We start from the raw sequence: 22,483 nt of genomic DNA on the forward strand, positions 1-22,483 counted from the left end.
CTGACGATCGCCACAAGCAATGTTTCAATCTGAAGGCATCGATTTTTTTTCAAACAATTAATTTGAATGCTTGCATTAATAACACTTCATATTGTACATGCTCATAAGAACGAAACGTCGTGAATGGATAAAGCTAATTTGATATTTCGAGCAATAAGGCACTGTGTTCCCAAATGTGAGTGCAAAAAATTGAAAGTCCTCCACAGCACCCCATTCTATGGCATAACAATTGACCGTGGTTTGCACATGAACTTATTGACAAGTTTCCTGTGTTAATCTTCATCATTCATGGTCAGTTCTAAAGAAAGCTTGTGAAAATAAGCTTAGTTTTTCCCCAGGCATCAAACTTTCTTTTAAGAGCACATTTCGCTGTAGGAGAAGAGAAAGAGCAGCCGTTTCGACAAGCGGGCTATAAGTGCTTAGTGTGCAGAACTCAAAAGCAGAAGTTCGCTTTCTATCCACTATAATGATCATGTTTATATCGCTTCCTTGTTTGTGGGCGCAGCGCATGAAGGGGATAAAATGGTGATAGTTCGCCTCCGTTTCGACGGCGTTAGCGTGGAAAACGCCAGAGGCGGCTGGTCGTGAGGCCTAAGCTTGGCTGTGGCGTTCTGGCTTGTTCTGGCTGTTCCGGTTGACTACTTTTCGTTCGTCGTTTATTGCGCTGGTGTGATTAGGCAGACTCGTCGCGAAGACTGATAATGGTGAAGGAAGAAAGACCCGGGATTTGAGTGCAATCGCATCAATTGACGGAGCTCGTATCTGTTGCGCCCTGAGAGGCTGACAAAAATAGCATCATCTGTTTTCTTTTGAATTTGGAAATAAAGAATGGAGCTGACATTTGTAAGCGTAGGACGAGCCCGGAGTGCGATGGGTCATACATGGCACTGCAATTTAATTTTTTACCCGCTGACTTTAATGGCTTACTTTACTAGCAACTGAGTTAACTTTACAAGCCACTGCCTACGCCGGAGTTCTGTGTATAAAGAAGGCGCTATGGTTTTATGAGGTTTGACACCCGAAGCGACTCAGGCTCAGCGACTCAGCGGCTCAGTATTAAGGTTTCCGGATACCTTCCACCATGCTCTGTAAAAATTCCGTAACTCTACGAAGAGTTACAAGGTTCAATAACTGAACCATTTTCTGTTTTTTTGAAAAACACACAGGGGAATACCGTGCTTAAGTCCAGTAACAGAGGAAACACCCGTATTCTGTCGTGGACGTTGCAGCAGAGAATACTTCACATTTTGTTAGGTGGCAAAAATTATGACCACAGAATGGTTCACTCCTTCAGAATTGTCTTACCGCCAAAATCTTGCTTAAAAACAGCAAAAAAACAAAAAAAAGTGCTCATGATGTGACGCCGCTGCATAGTAGCATGCATAATGAATAACAATTGGTTATCGAAAAAGAAAGGCGCAAATATATGTCCAACTATTTAGGTGCAAACATGAGCAGCAAGCACCCCCCCCCCCCCCCCCCCCGCCAGGTTTCACCAGAACATTGCAGCATAACGTAACGTTTTTGTTTCGGTAAGCTAATAAAGATTTTGGTGCTGTTTTTATGCGTTGCATATTGCAATCACTCAGTTCAGCCCTTGGGCGCGGCCGGGCAACCACCATTGACCTTTAGCGCAACCACGTGACGTGACGTCACGACAACCGGAGGAAAAGCTGAGCCCCAACTCGCGCGGTCGCGCGCGGCAGCAGCCACTACCTGACTCCCGCTTCTCCCGCTAGGGGCGCTGCGCCGGCGCGTGACGTCACGGAGGAAAAGCTGGGCCCTAACTGGCGCGGTCGCGCGCGGCCGCAGCCACCACCTGACTCCCGCTCCTCCCGCTAGGGGCGCAGCGCTATGATTGACGTCACGGCATATGTATAAAAGAGCTGCGCTCCTTCGCCGGGATATGCAACGCATTCTTGGCTTAACCAAGCTAAGCCTGGCCATTTTTGTTTGTATAGCATTTGTCAAATGTTGAAAATTAGATTTTTTCTGCTATAGTAGCCCTGCAAGACTGGACCCGGCAACTGCGATCCGCCGAAACTCTCTCAGCACTTTGTAAGGCAACAAGGCGCTGCATACTACAATACACCATAACCAACCAAAGCAGCTGTTGCATTCTAATGGATGTTATATCCACAAGCATGTAGGGAACACCGCCATAGTAAACTAGAATATATCAAAAACTCGGAATTAATAAAGTGAAACTGCTGTCTCATTCTTATTTCCATATACTGTGTGCACTGTTTTCTTTTATGGTAAAGGCATGTTTACTAAAGAAACATTTATTGTAAAGAGCATTTTACCATAATGCACGGTTCGCGCGCAGTCTTAAACATCTCAGAGCTACAGAAAAGAGGCCTTAAGGGGCGCTCACATTAGCGGGAAAACGCGCAACGCCGGGCGTTTCCCGCGTGCCGCTTCCCGCCCAAGCCGGTTTTTCTCCCGCGGACAGCCTGCTCTCCCGTCCCGCGGAGCGATGGGTTCGGTACCTATTTTTCCCGTGCCGGTGACAGAACAGCCAATGGGCGCCGACCGTGAACCGTGACGTCGGTCCCAGTTCAGTGACCCCGTCGGCGGAGGCGGAGGCTGCGCGCGTCCGGCCGGCCGGCCCCGGCCGGCCGGGGCACTCGGCGGCTGCTTTGCCAGGGCGACGGGAGGGGAGCTAGCAGGGTGCGCTTTCCAGTCTTCTCTAGTGTCACGTGACTATCCCCTTCTCTTTCTGCTCGTTCGGGTCCTCCCTCAGCGCCTCCTCTCTCCACATTCCAAGACAACCGCAGCGAGAAAACGCGCGTAGTGTGAGCGTCATTCCGAGGAGCTGCGAGGCAGCGTCGACGTTGACGCTGTGCCGGCGCGGGAAGCTTCCCGCTAGTGTGAGCGCGCCTTTACGGGGTAGCCGTAAGACCAGTAGTCGATGGGAATGAAAAAAAAACGGCGCCTTTTTTAGGTGGCTCTGACATCAGGCGAGCAAGATGAAAGCAGAAGCCAACATTTTGAAGCCGTTGGGGCTGTCTCATAAAGCGCGGCGGGCTCGAAAAGAAAAGCTTAAAGTGGCTATCAACGTTGAAGTTTTACTTTAAGAGCGTATTTTGTTCCAAGCCAGTCTTTATTCCTATTTGTGTATTTCTTTTTCTTTTCTTTTCAATTTTCTTTTAACTTTAATTTTCCTTTGCTCAATTAGGCTGTCTGGTGTACTTTATTTCAATTGTACTTGACCGTTTTCCTAGCCCCGCTGCTATCAGTCGAAATATTTTTTTATGTAACGCCTTGTACTTTCAAAAATAAAGTTTTGGCTTTCACTTTGAGAATAAGAACAGAAAGTTGGGCTAGTTGGTGTGGATTCATACTTGACAGCGCAAACAAACGAGGACAAAAGCGAACGAGGAGACGCAACACAAGCGCAGACTATCAACTGAACTTTTATTCACTGAAAGGAAGCTTTATAGGCGTGATAAAACACAAAAACAACAAAAGGAACCGCCACAATCGATGTACAAAGAAATCAATGACATTTCATACCTGCGTGATAAGGAACACCACAGCAACAGGAAAACCAAATTCAATCACATCAGGCCAACTCCCCGTACTGTCTACTTGCCCCCAAGAAACTGCGCAGAAAAGGAACTTCCTGATCCTGCAGGCTGACCGACGGTGATGCGGCACACGCTTCTCTCTCTTTCTTAATCAAGTAAGCTTCTATCAGCTCCCGGCATACCCTATCTTTGTGCCTGAACAAGATACTTGTCCTGTCAAGGTGAGGAAAGCAATCTTTGCAATCCCTGCAGTGCAAAGCGAGGTTGGAGGACACAGCACCTTTTAGAGATCTGCGGTGTTCCGCTAGACGCTCATTAATACATCGACCAGTCTGGCCGATGTAATTCTTACCACATGAAAGTGGAACGCGATACACAACACATGTGTCGCAATCTGTGAGCCTCTTTCTGTGGGCTATTGTGCAATCATTCACTGCGCGGTTACCACCATTCTCAATCTTTTTGCGCACAGCACTGCACACACCACCGAGCTTGTTCTTCGCGGTGAAAACAACTTTCGCCCCGTACCTCTCCCCCACTTTTCTTAGGCGATGTGAAATGCCGTGCACGTAGGGGATTCCTACCAATTGTTTTCCCACAACGTTCTCTTTCGCGATGACCGGGGGCCTGCCTGACCTGGCTAAGATCCTTTCAGTGACCCTACCCAGAGTATGATCAGGAAAACCTGCTTCCTTTAACCTGCGCGTTTGTCCCAGGAAGCTTGTTCCAACCTTGTGGGAGCAGGATTTTGAGAGAGAAGCTTTTAGGCAAGAAGTAGCAATGCCAGCCTTTACCAATTTTGCATGACCAGAACTGTGATTGAGGAGGGGCTTTTCCGTTCGTGGGTGATACTCCCAGCACACACCACTCGCGTGGCAATCAATCCTCAGGTCTAGGAACTGGATGGAGCCTGACTGTGGCAATTCAAATGTGAACTTCAGACCGTCGCCCCTTTTTTCGAATATCTTGACGACGTCCGGGATAACCCTGGGGGAGATATCCTTTAGGAAAATAAAAAAAATCATCCACGTACCGGAAGACTCTCCCTGCAAAATCGGCAAGATCCTCCGCTAGTTTTACGTCCATCCTGCTTAGGAAAATGTCGCTCAAGACAGGTGCGACACGGGATCCAGTGCAGACGCCGGACCTCTGGACGTACACTTTTTCGCCCCACCCAACGAAGGTTGAGTCAAGGTAAAACGATAGGAGCTCTAGGAAGCTTTCCACTGAAACACCACAATCCGCCACAAACACAGCCTCGTCATTATCCACGGTGATGCAGTCCTTCACATACTTCATAAGCTGATCATGGGGTAAAGGCGTGTGCATTGGATCCCGTGTCGCACCTGTCTTGAGCGACATTTTCCTAAGAAGGATGGACGTAAAACTAGCGGAGGATTTTGCCGATTTTGCAGGGAGAGTCTTCCGGTACGTGGATGATTTTTTGATTTTCCTAAAGGATATCTCCCCCAGGGTTATCCCGGACGTCGTCAAGATATTCAAGGAAAGGGGCGACGGTCTGAAGTTCACATTTGAATTGCCATAGTCAGGCTCCATCCAGTTCCTAGACCTGAGGATTGATTGCCACGCGAGTGGTGTGTGCTGGGAGTATCACCCACGAACGGAAAAGCCCCTCCTCAATCACAGTTCTGGTCATTTAAAATTGGTAAAGGCCGGCATTGCTACTTCTTGCCTAAAAGCTTCTCTCACAAAATCCTGCTCCCACAAGGTCGGAACAAGCTTCCTGGGACAAACGCGCAGGTTAAAGGAAGCAGGTTTTCCTGATCATACTCTGGGTAGGGTCACTGAAAGGATCTTAGCCAGGTCAGGCAGGCCCCCGGTCATCGCGAAAGAGAACGTTGTGGAAAAACAATTGGTAGGAATCCCCTACGTGCACGGCATTTCACATCGCCTAAGAAAAGTGGGGGCGAGGTACGGGGCGAAAGTTGTTTTCACCGCGAAGAACAAACTCGGTGGTGTGTGCAGTGCTGTGCGCAAAAAGATTGAGAATGGTGGTAACCGCGCAGTGAATGATTGCACGATAGCCCACAGAAAGAGGCTCACAGATTGCGACACATGTGTTGTGTATCGCGTTCCACTTTCATGTGGTAAGAATTACATCGGCCAGACTGGTCGATGTATCGATGAGCGTCTAGCGGAACACCGCAGATCTCTAAAAGGTGCTGTGTCCTCCAACCTCGCTTTGCACTGCAGGGATTGCAAAGATTGCTTTCCTCACCTTGACAGGACAAGTATCTTGTTCAGGCACAAAGATAGGGTATGCCGGGAGCTGATAGAAGCTTACTTGATTAAGAAAGAGACAGAAGCGTGTGCCGCATCACCGTCGGTCAGCCTGCAGGATCAGGAAGTTCCTTTTCTGCGCAGTTTCTTGGGGGCAAGTAGACAGTACGGGGAGTTGGCCTGATGTGATTGAATTTGGTTTTCCTGTTGCTGTGGTGTTCCTTATCACGCAGGTATGAAATGTCATTGATTTCTTTGTACATCGATTGTGGCGGTTCCTTTTGTTGTTTTTGTGTTTTATCACGCCTATAAAGCTTCCTTTCAGTGAATAAAAGTTCAGTTGATAGTCTGCGCTTGTGTTCTGTCTCCTCGTTCGCTTTTGTCTTCGTTTGTTTGCGCTGTCAAGTACGATTTCACTTTGACTTTGAAAGAAGGCATCACGGGCCACTGAGAACGGAAAGAAAATCAGGAGAAGCATAGGCACCTGCTAAGAGTTCAAGCGATAGAGTAGTTTTCATATCGCGGCTTGAGGATTGTGTGCTTCGTGCAGGCACATCTGTGTTTTTGTTGTTGCGACTGAAGGATCAAAAACCGCACGCGCCTAGTGCATCGACTCAAACAGAGCCACAATCTCTGCCACGTGTAAACAGCTGAGTTTAAAATAGTATGAGAGGAAATATTGAAAGAAAGTAGAGACGCGCGTCTAACAACCGCGTCCACCAAAGCGACGACGCCGAATTTAGTTCTGTGCACTGGTATTTCTGAGCCATATTAAGTAACTCCCACTTCGCGTTTTTTTTTATGATCATGCTTGATTTGCACAAATGCGACACTTGTGCAAAACTTCGACGAAATTATAGACTCAATAGCATAAAATTTGATAACTGCAAATCTATTATTAAGTAATAATGAGATGATTAGAGCAAGATTGGAGGTATTTCCAGATGCTTCTTTTCTAAACCAATTCTATTAATTTATTTGGTCTCACGGCTGAAGAATTACAGAGATGCTTAAGTCAAAATAATAAAGAGCATCATGAGCAGAATACAGCAGTTCTACAAATATATAATCAATAACCGCATGTTTAACAGCTCATTTGTAATGGAGGCGATGGAAGCAGGGAAGTGATTCCATTCAGGGGATGCGTTGATGAATTAACCGAAATGTAGGTTGATACGGCTGTCGGCCATATAAACCTTCCACTGGTGGCCGCCGCAGGATAAAATGCATGATGGCGGCACAATTAGCGAGTCTCTGAGACGAGGGACCGTAAGAATGGTATCTATGTGGGAGAGACATATACGCGAAATTCTGCGTTTACAAAAAAAAAACGGATTTCAAGGCAGCATCCACAAAGCCTTGCCATAACCAACAACTGATATTGCAGCGATGGCGTAGAGCTAGAGCATCCGCCTCGCGTGCAAGAGGACAGGGGTTCGAATTCTGGTGCCGCGCAATTCTCCACCGGGTCGAAAAAAAAATCCGCGTGTCGATGGAATTGCATAACCAGGCCTGGAGTGCGGCCTGATCTCGGTGACCAGAACCGACAACGCACTCTCTCACCAGGGCAAGATTTGGCCACCCTGGTGTAGTACTTCGCCACAACCTGCTATGATCAAACCAACTAACCCTCGGCCCTCAGTCCCCAGCGGCTGCGGAGCAACTGACCACGGCGGCGGTCAGACCTGTGACGCAGCGGAGGTTGCTAAGAATCTCTGGCTCCGGACAGGACGCCATTGGAATCTGAACCTGGCAACGTTTAACGCTAGAACTTTATCTAGTGGGGCTAGCCTAGCAGTGCTGTTCGAGGAACTAGCGGCAATTAAATGGGATGTGATAGGGCTTAGCGACGTTAGGAGGACAGGTGAGGCGTATGCAGCACTAAAGGACAGAAACATACTTTGCTATCACGGATTACAGGATAGACGAGAACTAGGTGTGGGATTCCTCATTAATAAGGATATAGCTGGCAACATAGAGGAGCTCTATAGTATTAACGAGAGGGTAGCAGCTATAGTAATTAGGCTGAATAGGAGGTGCAAGCTAAAAGTGGTGTAGGCCTACGCACCCACATCCAGCCATGATGACCAGACCGTTGAAAGTCTCTGAGGACGTAGAATCGGCAATGAATAAAGTAAAATCGCAGTACACTGTACTGATGGGTGACTTCAATGCGAAGGTGGGCAAGAAGCAGGCTGACGACCACGTGGTAGGTGACTATGGGATAGGCTCTAGAAATAGCAGGGGAGAGTTCTTAGTCGAATTCGCAGATAGAATGAATGAATGAATGAATGAAAAACTTTATTGGTTCCTTTAGGAAGTAGTAGCGGTAGAGGACGAAGTCTTCGTCTTGAAGCTTGGGTCTTCCTTGGCCGTGGGTGGGCCCCTAGTCCAGGGCTCCACTGAGCCGGGCCACCTCGCTTGCGTGTGCTATGAGGGCACTTTGGACCCCTAGCTCGCAGCTGGTGAGCCTGCTCTCCCATTGCTCCGCACTTGGTGTTTGGTGTTTGTGGAATGCTTGATTTCTTCCGCACTCCCATGTGATATGATATAGTGTTGGTTTTGCTCCGCACCACGGATAGCTGGCGCTATACTGTGTGGGGAACATTTTGTTTAATATGTATAAGTTTGGGAAGGAGCGTGTTTGCAGTCTTCGCCATCCTGTGGCTTCCTCCTTGGATAATACTTTATGTGGTGGGGGGTATTGGAATCTTAGCCCCTTATACAGGTTTAATAATTCCGAATAGCTGTCCCCGCAATTATTCTGGGGCCCCTCCGGGGTTAATGACGTTCCTGCTCGGCTGGTCATTCCTCGAGCTAGGTTGTCTGCCCCTTCGTTGCCCCTCATCCCTGCGTGACTCGGTGTCCAGATTATGTTGTGTATTGGTCGTCCCTCAGGGAGCAGAGCTCTACTGAGGATCTTGAGTGCCGTGCTGCTAATTCTGCCTCTAGTATAGTTCCGGCACGCCTCTTGTGAATCCGTTAAGATGGTAAGGGATCTCCCTGTCCTATATCCTTCAGTCGCTGCCAGGGCGACAGCAATCTCCTCTGCCTCCGTTATGTTAGATACTTCGGCTGTGATGCTTGTGATGTGTTCTCCGCGGTAATTTACAACTACTGCTACCGCGCTACTTTCGTGTGTTTGGGGGTATAGGAAGGCATCAGTGTAGACTGTGTTGTCCCGATGCCCCATGGTCCTTTCATAAAATTCTTCCCTAACCTGTCTCCTGTTAGCATGGAGGTTTGGATCCATGTTTCGGGGGATAGGTTGTATGCATAGCTTCTTTCTTAGCGGGTCTGGTATTGCGGCCCTGCTATTTTGTGGCTTTTCTATTTGCCGACCTAGCTTTGTCAGGAGCACCCTTCCAGTCATTGTGTTGCTAATTCTTCGTATCTGTGCCTTGAGCTGGCATTCTCTTAATTCTTCGAAGGTGTTGTTGATTCCGAGTTGCATGAGCTTGTCGTTGGATGAATTTCTTGGGAGATGAAGAGCTGTTTTGTAAGCCTTTCGGAGTATTGTCTCCGCTTGGTCCTTCTCTGCTTTGATAGTCACATGGTACGGTATTGAATATGTTACCCGGCTGACCACTGGGCTGTTGGCTAGCCTGAGTGTGTCCTCCTCCTTCATGTCATACCTCTTGTGCGCTACTCTGCTGATCATCTGGCCTACATTTCCTGCCGCTTTGCTTAGCAGGCTGAGTGTTTAACTGCACTTCCGGCTTCCTTGCAGCCACATGCCGAGGATTCTGATCATCTTTTGTTCCGGGATGTTCTGGCCCTCTAGTTTTATTTCCAGTGGAGCATCCATAGGGTGCCTACTCACTCTGAGGAACTCAGATTTTTCCGTGGAGCATTAAAGTCCTCTTTGTTTTGTGTATTCTTCAATGCAGGTGGCAGCCTCTTGTAGCGCCTCCTGCTTCTCCCCCAGTGAGCCTTGGGTGGTCCAGATGGTGATATCGTCTGCGTGCATTGCATGACTAATCCCCTGGACTTCGCTGAGTTTCTTGGCGAGGTTGACCATCGCTATGTTAGAGTATTGGCGAGATTACTGAGCCTTGCGGAGTGCCCTTGCATGGCGTTTGAAAGGTGTCACTCCGCAGGTCTCCTAGGCCTACCGTCGCTGTTCTGTCCGTGAGGAAGCTTCTAACGTAGTCATGGACCTTCTTCCCGCAGTTGGTGGTGTTAAGTCCTTCCATAATGGCGGCATGGGATACGTTGTCAATGGCCCCTTTAATATCGATGGCCATGACAACGTTCTCCCCGTTCTTTGGCATTGTTTCGAGTACCTCTTCTTTTAGTTGTAGCAAGATGTCTTGGGTTGATAAATTTTCCCTGAATCCGAACATGGTGTTGGGGTACCATTCTCCTTCTTCTAGATGTGTTTGTATTCGTCGGTTAACTATTCTCTCGTACAGCTTGCCTAGGCATGATGTTAGCGAGATCGGTCTGAGGTTTTCAATTTGGAGTTTCTTGCCGGGCTTGGGGATCATGGCAACTACGGCGTGTTTCCACTCCGCTGGGACCGTCCCTTCTTCCCATTGTTTGTTTAGGTATAGGGTGAGTTGCCTGATTGCTTCGTCGCTTAAATTTCGGATTAACGTAATTTACGGATCATGAATACCTTCTTCCGCAAACGAGAAAACAGGAAGTGGACCTGGAAGAGCCCCAGTGGTGAAATTAAATATGAAATCGACTTCATACTATGCGCTAAACCTCGCATCATTCAGGATTTGGACGTCCTCAGAATGGTACGCAGTAGCGACCACAGACTGGTAAGGTCTAGAATTAGCTTAGACTTGAAGAGGGAACGGAAGAATCTAGTGAAGAAGAAGACGATTAACGAGTTAGCCGTAAGAGGGAAAGCACAGAAGTTTAGGATAGCGCTGCTAAACAGATATTCGGCTTTAACTGAGGAAGACGATCTTGATGTTCATGCAACGAACGATAATCTGACAGCTATAATTACGGAGTGCGCAGTAGAAGTAGGCAGTAGGACGGTTCGACAGGATGCCGGCAAGCTATCTCAGGTGACGAAAGATGTGATTAAGAAGCGCCAAAGCATGAGGGCGTCTAACCCTACCTACAGAATAGAACTAACGAGCTATCAAAGTTAATAAATAAGCGCAAGGTAGCCGACATAAGGAAGTTTAGTATGGAGAGAATGGAGCATGCTCTAAAGAACGGAGTTAGCCTAAAAAAAAGCAGTGAAGAGGAAACTAAGCATAGGCAAAGACCAGATGTATGCAATAAGAGACAAGCAGGGCAATGTCATTAGCAATATGGATAAGATAGTTAACGTAGCCGAAGAGTTCTACACAGACCTGCACAGCAGCCAATGTAATCATAGCGTTAATGAGAAAGACAGCAGTGCGCAGCAATGCGTCATCCCGCCAGTAACGAAAGATGAAGTAAAGAAAGCCTTAGAAGCAATAAAAACGGGAAAAAGCAGCTGGCGAGGATCAGGTAACATAAGATCTGTTGAAGAATGGAGGGGACATCGTGCTATAAAAACTAGCCACCCTGTATACGCAATGCCTTATGACCTCGACTGTACCAGGAGCTTGGAAGAATGCAAACGTTATCTTAATTCATAAGAAGGGAGACGGCAAGGACTTGAAAAATTACAGGCCGATCAGCTTACAATCCATTGCCTACAAAGTATTTACTAAGGTAATCTCTAATATAGTCAGGCAAACATTAGACTTTAATCAACCAAATGATCAGGCAGGCTTTCATAAAGTATATTCCACAATAGATCATATTCACACTATCAATCAGGTGATAGAGAAATGCGCAGAATATAACCAACCTCTATATATAGCTTTCATTGATTACGAGAAAGCATTCGACTCAGTGGAAACGTCAGCAGTCATACAGGCATTGCGTAATCAAGGGGTAGAAGAGCCTTATGTCAAAATACTGGAAGATATATATATATAGCAACTGCACAGCTACTATAGTCCTCCATAAAGCCAGCAATCAAATTCCAATAAGGAAGGGCGTCAGGCATGGAGACACGATCTCGCCAATGTTGATCACCGCATGTTTACAGGAGGTATTTCGAGGCCTGAATTGAGAACAGTTGGGAATAAGAATAAATGAAGAATACCTAAATAATTTGCGATTTGCTGATGACATTCCCTTCCTGAGTCACTCAGGAGGTGAACAGCAATTCATGATCAATGAGTTAGACAGGCAGAGCAGATCGATGGGTCTAAAAATTAACATGCAAAGGAACAACAGTTCACATTTGGCAGCGAGAGCCTAGAAGTTGTGAAGGAATACGTCTACTTAGGGCAGGTAGTGACAGCTGATCCGGATCATGAGAGGGAGATAACTAGAATGATAAGAATGGGGTGGAGCACATATGGCAAATTCTCGCAGATCATGAGTGGCACTTTACCAATTTCCCTCAAGAGGAAAGTGTACAACAGCCTAATCTTACCGGTACTCAATACGGGGCAGAAACGTGGAGGATAACAAAAAGAGTTCAGCTTAAGTTAAGGACAACGCAGCGAGCCATGGAAAGAAAAATGATAGGTGTAACGTTAAGAGACCGGAAGCGGGCAGAGTGGGTGAGGGAACAAACACGGGTTAATGACATCCTAGTCGAAATCAAGAGAAATAAATGGGCTTGGCAGGGCATGTAATGCGAAGGCAAGATAACCGCTGGTCCTTAAGGATAACGGAGTGGATTCCAAAAGAAAGTAAGCGTAGCAGGGGGCGGCTGAAGGTTAGGTGGGCGGATGAGATTAAGAAGTTTGCAGGCAAAGGGTGGATGCAGCTGGCAAAGGATAGGGTTAATTGGAGAGACATGGGAGAGGCCTTTGCCCTGCAGTGGGTCTAGTAAGGCTATGATTATGATGATGATATAGCAAAACATTTCGTTAGTCTGAACGATATAACATACATGGATGTACCGTACAGCCAGCCGTAAAAGGCGCATATAAAAAAAAACTCTATGCTCCTTAGCTTCGGTAACTGCTGGGTTTCTTGATGCATCTTATAACAAGCCCCTGTTTTTCATTTCCTTGTCTGCTCACTGAGTGTTATAGACATGTGTGCAAGAAATTACTGCCGCCCGCACAAGTCACGCGGACGACTAATCCTAAATCAAATCTGCGCATTCACATGGTGCACTGAATGATTAACTTCACCGCCGGATAAGGAGCGAAAGTACCTGGATTTACGATTTTTTGCTAGAATGCACATTTTCATGCGCTACACTCGCTCTCATCTGTGTCAGCAGAGCGGCTATTCAGCGTGGCTTCTTAGGCCCAGAGCACTCTATTCATAGCGGTGCGAAATTTTGCAGCTTAGTTGTTTATGCGAAGCAACAGTTCAACAATACTGAAGCGCTCTTGAGAGCTTCGTCACGTGCATGAATATCGGATTTTACTTTACTTCTCCGGAGTAATTGTTATGTGGCGTCACTACTTTTTGTGAGCAGTCAGAGGCATTCCATTTCACAAAAATTTGCCGGTTTTTAAGAAAGCAGTTAGTAATATAATTTCGTAACGTTCTAGAATCGTATTTCAATATATGCACGTAACATCACCGCAACTTACATTACAATTTTAATTTTATTCGATGCTCGCTACTAGTTAGGGCTCGAAGAGTGGGAATGATTGGATAATATAGTGAAATAATAAAGAGGGAAAGATATCCCGTGGTGGGCGGTTTTAAAATAATTTCGACCGCCTTGGGATATTTAACGTTTCACTGGCATCAAGCAGCTGCGACCAACTTTTGCATTTCGTCTCCATCCAAAAGCGGCCGCAATAAAATTTGCGTCCCTATCCTCAGCAGTCGAGTCGTTATGCCGTACGTGCCTTCAAAAAAAAAAACATTCGGCAGATGAATTTCTTGTTTCGGATTCAATTTTAGCTGAGAGATGCATGCCAACCAAGTGCTCGTAAGAATTTAGAGAGAAAATGGTTCCGTGGTACTACGCGGACACTCTAAAGAGAAGGTTGTCTAAATAACGCCCGGGGCTTCTACTTCAGAATGACGCTGCAGGTGTTCAATGGTGGCTGCTAAATGCTCTCTAGCTCCGGGGGTTTAAATGGTAGTCCTCTTCTTTCCGACAAAATGGGTCAAGATTTCGTTGACGCCTCTTAATGATGGAAAATGCAAGCACGTTTTTGCCCCTTGCGTTAACTGCAATTAGTTTGCTCTTGGAAGGCAGCAAGAAATGTTATGATTCCGTTTCCTTCCCTTCGCGGAATCGAACAAGAATGCCGAGTTGAGTACCGATTGTTAATTCGGCGGGCATGCAGTGGCTCACGCCATAGCTGAGTAAGAATGGTGAAAGGGAGTACTTGTACGAGCGTCACGCATGCGTTCGCGGCTACACGGAAGATGACTCATAGCAAGGGTAGCAAGGAAGAGAAACGCTTCCCTTCCCACCGCCCAGGAAGGAGAAAAGAACTGGCAGCGCCACCTTCTGAGCCGTGGGGTAAGAGTTAAGCATTTTGGGTCGGTAGCAAAATTCACAGCGAAGACATAAGAAGTGGAACTAAAAAATAATTCCTGCTCTTGTGTCTGCGATTCATTTCAGCTGCAATTTTTTCTGCATCATAGATAAGAAACCACTCACCCTAACTGTGCTATTGCCCTTTCTGAAGCAGTCTGTAGAGAGAGACAGATGCCCTTGCTTGCGACTACCGCCTTCGACTCTCCAAAGTTCCTGAAAGTGCGGCACCTAATTTTAGAGTCGCTCGCCACTGCAGTCACGTAGATAAGGTCCCGGTCTCGGATCTCTCCTGAGAACACTCGGACCGAAAGAATGGACTAGGCGACGGGTGTACCCACACAAACGCACATTTAATACACCCTACGTGGCACACACCATCATCATCATCATCATCATCATCATCATCATCAGCCTTACTACACCAACTGCAGGGCAAAGGCCTCTCCCATGTCTCTCCAATTAACCCTATCCTTTGCCAGCTGCATCCACCCTTTGCCTGCAAACTTCTTAATCTCTTCCGCCCACCTAACCTTCTGCCGCCCGCTGCTACGCTTACTTTCTCTTGGAATCCACTCCGTTACCCTTAAGGACCAGCGGTTATCTTGCCTTCGCATTACATGCCCTGCCCAAGCCCATTTCTTTCTCTCGATTTCTACTAGGATGTCATTAACCCGTGTTTGTTCCCTCACCCACTCTGCCCGCTTCAGATCTCTTAACGTTACACCTATCATTTTTCTTTCCATGGCTCTCTGCGTTGTCCTTAACTTAAGCTGAACTCTTTTCGTTAGCATCCACGTTTCTGCCCCGTAGGTGAGTACCGGTAAGATTAGGCTGTTGTACACTTTCCTCTTGAGGGAAATTGGTAAAGTGCCACTCATGATCTGCGAGAATTTGCCATATGCGCTCCACCCCATTCTTATCCTTCTAGTTATCTCCCTCTCATGATCCGGACGAGCTGTCACTACTTGCCCTAAGTAGACGTATTCCGTCACAATTTCTAGGCTCTCGCTGCCAATTGTGAACTGTTGTTCCCTTGCTAGGCTGTTGAACATTACCTTGGTTTTCTGCATGTTAATTTCTAGACCCATCGATCTGCTCTGCCTGTCTAACTCATTGATCATGATTTGCAGTTCACCTCCTGAGTGACTCAGCAAGGCAATGTCATCAGCAAATCGCAGATTATTTAGGTGCTCTCCATTTATTCTAATTCCCAACTGTTCCCAATTCAGGCCTCGAAATACCTCCTGTAAACACGCGGTGAACAGCATTGGCGAAATCGCGTCTCCTTGCCTGACGCCCTTCCTTATTGGAATTTTATTGCTGACTTTATGGAGGACTATAGTAGCTGTGCAGTTGCTGTATATATCTTCCAGTATTTTGACATAAGGCTCTTATACCCCCTGATTACGCAATGCCTGTATCACTGCTGAGGTTTCCACTGAGTCGAATGCTTTCTCGTAATCAATGAAAGCTATATATAAAGGTTGGTTATATTCTGCGCATTTCTCTATCACCTGATTGATAGTGTGAATATGATATATTGTGGAATATCCTTTACGAAAGCCTGCCTGATCATTTGGTTGATTAAAGTCTAACGTGCCCGGACTCTATTAGCTATTACCTTAGTAAATACTTTGTAGGCAACGGATAGTAAGCTGATCGGCCTGTAATTTTTCAAGTTCTTGGCGTCTCCCTTCATATGAATTAAGATAATGTTTGCATTCTTCCAAGCTTCTGGTACAGTCAAGGTCATAAGGCATTGCGTATACAGGGTGGCTAGCTTTTCTAGCACGATGTCCCCTCCATCCTTCAACAGATCTGCCGTTACCTGATCCTCCCCAGCTGCTTTTCCCCTTTTCATTGCTTCTAAGGCTTTCTTTACTTCATCTTTCGTTACTTGCGGGATGACGCATTGCTGTGCACTGTTGTCTTTCTCATTAACGCTCTGATTACACTGGCTACTGTACAGGTCTGTGTAGAACTCTTCGGCTAAGTTAACTATCTTATCCATATTGCTAATGACATTGCCCTGCTTGTCTCTTAATGCATACATCTGGTTTTTACCTATGCCTAGTTTCCTCTTCACTGTTTTTAGGCTACCTCCGTTTTTTATAGCATGCTCGATTCTCTCCATATTAAACTTCCTTATGTCGGCTACCTTGCGCTTATTTATTAACTTTGATAGCTCCGTTAGTTCTATTTTATCGGTAGGGTTAGATGCCCTCATGTTTTGGCGCTTCTTAATCAGATCTTTCGTGGCACACACACTAGAACACAAAACTAACAAAACTATCACAAAACACAGAGACTATAAATACACACGACCCGGTCACACTGCTACTAGCGTCTACTACTAGTGTTCTACTATTAGCGTTCAGCGTTCGTGCTCACGGTTGGTTCGGTGTGGCTACGGCGTTGTATGGATCCAGTGGGCGGCGTCGAGGCGGCGTTCGCCGTGCTTGGGCTGGCGTCGCTGGTGGCGTTCGACGCGCTCGGGCTGGCGTCGCTGTCTGCGTCGTACAAGGTCCCGGTCCAAGCGCTCGTGGAGGTGATGCCGCTGTTGTTGGCGTGGGTGGCAACAGCGCTGGAGACACCCCTGGCCGTAGCAGGTGGTAGCGTCCTCTGTTGACTCCCCGGAATGGGCTCAGGCACGGCAGGAAGTCCACGATGCGATGTCGTAGAACGCGAGCTCACCGGAGCAGTAGCCGGCATCGCTCTCTTCCAGCCGATGTGTTCCTGACCCGCCGGAGCCTCCGCTTCTCTGCTGTCCCCCCCCCCCCCCGGGCCTCGCTCTCACTCGCCCTTTTATAGCCTCAGTCTTAGTCCACGTAAGCCTTGTCGTCGTGTTCTTCTCTTCTCCACCAATCATCTCTCTCCACGTCACCGTATGCTTCTCCACCAATCATCTCTCTCCACCACAATGAATGCTTCTTCTTCCTCTTTTTTATTCTTCGGTTAATTCGCGTCGTTTTCTTCACACCTTTTTCCTTTAAAATTTAATTTAGGCTCCTTAAAATATGTGACAAGGGCCCCCTCTCTCAAGAGTTTTTCCATGAAAAACTGCTCACGTCATCCTCATCTTCAAGTCATTCATGCCAACCGACTATCTTCTGTGGCTATTCTGGACCCAGCACACATCACACCGCAGAGGTCCACCACACACCAAAAGCACACCACTAACACAGCACACCAAATTGCGTTTCCAGAACACTAACACACCACTGCCGCGGTCCGTACAGAGTCCTTAATAAACATGTTCGTGTCCACAACACACTCCCTTATATGATCAAAACACCAACAATAGCAACAACAACGACAACCACAAGGTAATTCCCAGAGATACATTAACACAACAACAACAAGATATATCCCAGAGACACCCAGAGCTGACAAGTTAGCTCTATCTCTATACAAGTCTAATTTGTAACATATGACCTCAGTTTTGCTTGGCCCATCCCAAAACGTCTCCCCCTTGATTTGGAGTAGAGCTATAATCCTCTGTCTGCATTCGAATTGGGCTTCTTCAATACCTCATCCCCTCCTGCGTTTTTCTTCCCACAGAACGTGGGCACCTCGGCAGCATCACCTGTCTCCTCGGACAACTACCAAACAAGCTGCCCTGGGGGCGTACCGCCGTACGTGACCTCGTTCTTCATATTTCTTCAACATATTAACATGGAAAACCCTCTTAGTGCCATCTATCACTACCTCATAATCCATGTCCTTTTTCTTCCGCGTCACAAGGTACGGGCCCTTCCACGGCATCAGTAACTTATTATGATCCATGGGTAGCAACAAAAGAACCCTGTTGCCCGGATTCAGATTTCTGTTAATGGCATTCTTCTCATAACATCCCTTGTGGCGTTCACGCACCTTTTCCAGGCTTTGATGTGCAAGCCTGCATGGTTCCTTCAACCTATCCCGCAACTCAAACACGTATATGTATGAGGTCTTGAGATCTGATGCAATCTCTTTATTAGCCCACAGCTCCTTGAGTATTGCAAGTGTACTTCTAACGGTTCTCCCATATAACATCTCGAAAGGCGAGAAACCAAGACTCTTTTGCGGTACCTCGCGGTAAGCGAACAAAAGAGCTGGGAAATATCTATCCCAATCAGTAGGTCTCTCCTGGCACATTTTCTTGATCATGTTTTTGAGGGTGCTGTTGAAACGCTCTACAAGCCCATTACACATGGGATGGTAAGGCGTCGTCAGTAACTGCCTCACTGACAAAAGGCGGTTAACCTCCTTTATTAGCTCCGATGTGAAGTTCGAGCGCCGGTCACTCAAAATTTCCCTCGGGAACCCATAACGCGAAAACATTTCCACAACACCCTCCGCCACTTGGCTACTGTCAATAGTTCTCAGTGGAATAGCGTCAGGATATCGAGTGGCCACGTCAACCAGAGTAAGCACATATCTATTGCCTTTAGCGGGTACTGGAGAGATTGGCACCACAATGTCAGTAGCCACTCGCTGAAACGGTAGGTCGATGGCTGGCATCTTTCCCAGAGGTACGGGACCAACTCTTCCCTTCGGAACTGTGCGCTGGCACACATCACAAGAGCGAACAAAGCGCTTAACGTCACTCTGAACACCCGGCCAAAAGAACTCCTCGGTGATCCTAGACACCGTTTTTTGAACACCCGGGTGTCCGGCCATAATGGCGTCATGTCCTAAGCGTAGCACGGTCTCTCGCATATCTGTCGGTAACACCAGCTTTTGGACACGCCTTCCTGAACTAGATATGCATTCCCTGTGCAGAAGATCATTTACCTATTGATATTCGAAAGACGTGCGTCTCTTCTTTCTTTTCAGTTTTTCTCTGACTCTTTCAAAGCAGGTCTTCAGGCTCGGGTCTTCCTTTTGCCTAATTGCAATTTCGCCCGGTGTTACGCTCAGGCATATCGTAACAGGAGCAGAGAGCGGACGCTGCGTTGCTCGGGCTGTCGCTTGAGCTCTTGTCTCCACTGCCGACGAAAACCTGACTGCACCCGTCTGGCCTGTCACGGGCCTTTCCTCCTTTGGATGTTCTTCAATGCCGAGCATCCTCCACTCGGGATCCGGGTCTTCGACACCTCTTGCACCTGTAATGTTCCCCAAGATGACATCGTAGATGGGTTGGTCTACGCATTTTGCCACTACCTGCCCAGTATAATATGGCGTGGACACAAGGATCATGGCTTCAGGAAGGTACCTCACTGTGCTATCTACAAGAGTGACGGCCGACGCTTCCCCTGTAAGATCCTCGTCCTTCACCAGGCTTCTACGAACCAAGACTGTGTTAGCTCCGCTGTCTCTAAGCACCAATATAGGACGGTCCCCTATTTGCCCAACCACCACTGGCATTGCTGCTTTCGACTTGGGTGTTCCACTCACTGCCTCATTTTCCAGCGGCGTTTGCTCTCCTTTCAACTGTGGAACTTCGGGTGACTTGACAAGTTCTACCCTAGAGTCGAAAACGCATGCAGCTCGGTCCTGAGTTCTGTATCGGCACTCATCCAGAGTATGACCCCTCCTCTTGCAACCTTGACACACAACCTGTGTTTTCTGGGCAGCTCTACTAGTCCGACAGTCAGCTGCATGGTGTCCTACCTTACCGCACAGAAGACACCTTACTGGCGCCTTAGATGCACCGCCATATGATCTTGGTCTTGCCGCATCTGTCTAAGGTCTTTTGGGTTTCCTTCTTTGCCTTACTCAAATTTCTTAACCCTTGAGCCTTGAGGAATTTATCTGCAGTGTCGGCGAACTCTTCCAGCGAACACAACTTTCATTCTTTCAGGAATAGCGCCAGCTTTGAGCTGCAACACGATAAAAATTGCTCTGTGACCATCTTGTCACGCACCCCTTCAACACTCTTTTCTGTTTTTGAAGAAACCATGTTGCGCATAAAAAGGCAACCACAGGAAAGGCCTAAGGAACAGAAAAAGCGCACACTATCAACTGGGTTTATTTGTGCGAAAGTGCCTTATATATGCAAAATCACATCAAAAGAACAAGGAGGTTGAGAGAGGGGGTATAACCAAGCAACTCCTGATCAACAACAGGTGCGCAGAAAATACTTTTCCTTATTGTAAAGTTTGACGGAAGTGTCGCTAATACATTTATCACCTTTATCTTTTATGTGATAGGCCTCCAAAAGCTCACGCGCTGTTTTGTTATTACTTTTGCCTAGTATTTTAATCTGCTTAAGCAAAGGCTCGCATCCAGTGCAATCAAAGCAATGAGCAGGCAAGTTAGCTCCTTCCTGCAGTTTTTAGATATCAACCTGAACTTCGGCTCACAACACGCCTGCTGGCACTATGCCCCACGAGCAAAGAAAGAGCTACTGCCGTTTGATTCTGCGCATTCTAAGGTAGTCAAAAGAGCAATTGCAAGCTCGTGCCTGGAATCTGCCATCACCAAGTCATGCCCGCATGCAATGCATATTAGTTTCAATAATCAAATTGAAAGGTTGCTTTCAGCCGGCTTCCCCTGCGATGTCATATCAGCCGTGGCCGAGAATCTTCTTAGGAAGATAAAAAGAAAAAATCGAGGTAGTGTGGATGAGCCGCCGCCAAAAAAGAAGATCGTGGTGATGCCATACATACACAAAGTGGCGCACAATGTAAAAAAAGTGGCCAAGAGGCATGGCGTCTCTGTCGTTTTTTCTGCCCCACGGAAACTCGCAGCCTTGTGCCCGAGAACCGGCACCCAAGGAACTAGAGGCAGTGGATGCGGCATCAAACATGCTGAGACGTTCGTTAAATGTGCCACTGGTGTGGTGTATGAAATCCCACTCAAGTGTGGAAGTGCCTACGTGGGCCAAACAGGCCGTTGCGTGAATGAACGCGCAGGGGAACATGCCCGATCCATTCGGAATAAGGAAGGAGCTAACTTGCCTGCTCATTGCTTTGATTGCAGTGGATGCGAGCCTTTGCTTAAGCAGAATAAAATACTAGGCAAAAGTAATAACAAAACAGCGCGTGAGCTTTTGGAGGCCTATCACATAAAAGATAAAGGTGATAAATGTATTAGCGACACTTACGTCAAACTTTACAATAAGGAAAAGTATTTTCTGCGCACCTGTTGTTGATCAGGAGTTGCTTGGTTATACCCCCTCTCTCAACCTCCTTGTTCTTTTGATGTAATTTTGCATATATAAGGCACTTTCGCACAAATAAACCCAGTTGATAGTTTGCGCTCTTTCTGTTCCTTTGGCCTTTCCTGTGGTTGTCTTTTTATGCGCAACATGGTTTCTTCAAAAGCAATGTACCAACTTGCCCAACAAGAAGTTCTTCTAAACTCTTTTCTGTGTTTGACATATCAAGCCACCTATCAAAATAGTTGGTTAGCCTGCAGGAAAACTGCTTTGCGGTTTCCGAATCCTCAGGTTTCGCGTTGCGAAATCTCTCACGAAAACTCTCTGCTGTAAGCCTGAATCTTTGGAGGAGTGCCTTTTTGACTTTCTCGTAGTCCATGGAATCAGCAGCAGGCATCCTTCCAAACACATTCAGCGCCTTTCCGACTAAACACATGCTTAATGCCGTGGCCCATTCACTGCGCTCCCAGCCTTGCCCCAAAGCTATCCGCTCGAATCGCTGCAGATATGCATCCAAATCATCTCTCTTGTCATCAAAAGTAGCCATCAGCTTCCTTAGGCAAACTCTGGCCGGTCTAGGAGATTCTGTACCCGCTAAGGAACGCGGATCATTGTCCGTGATCTCCTCATATCCTCCCGCGACATGCGCCTGTTTCCACAAAATAAACTCCTTCTCCCGTTCTATCCTTCTTTTCTCCTGTTCTTCTGCCTCCCGAGCTCTCTTCTCTTCTCGCTCTTCCGCCTCGCGAGCTCTTCTCTTGCCTCACGAGCTCTTTTCTCTTCGCGCTCTTCTGCATCACGAGCGTCTTCGCGTGCTTGCGCCCATTCCTCTCTCTGTCTCTTTCCCTCCTCCTCATAGAGATGCATCGCCTCTTCCTTGCTTAACTTTAGCTTGAGCGCCAGTTCTAAAGTTTTTGCCAAGTCTATACTTTCTGCCGTCGAGAGATTGGAAAAATCCGAGACAAAGCGAAAAAGAAAAAGGAAATGTATCCTGGCAGGCTCGCCACTTATCTTTGTCACGAATCTCTCCTGAGAACGCTCGGACCGAAAGAATGGACGAGGCGACGGGGGTACCCACACAAACGCACATTTAATACACCCTACGTGGCACACACACTAGAACACAAAACTAACAAAACTAACACAAAA

This window comes from Amblyomma americanum, chromosome 6 (assembly GCF_052857255.1).
Source record: "Amblyomma americanum isolate KBUSLIRL-KWMA chromosome 6, ASM5285725v1, whole genome shotgun sequence".
NCBI classification, from domain to species: domain Eukaryota; kingdom Metazoa; phylum Arthropoda; class Arachnida; order Ixodida; family Ixodidae; genus Amblyomma; species Amblyomma americanum.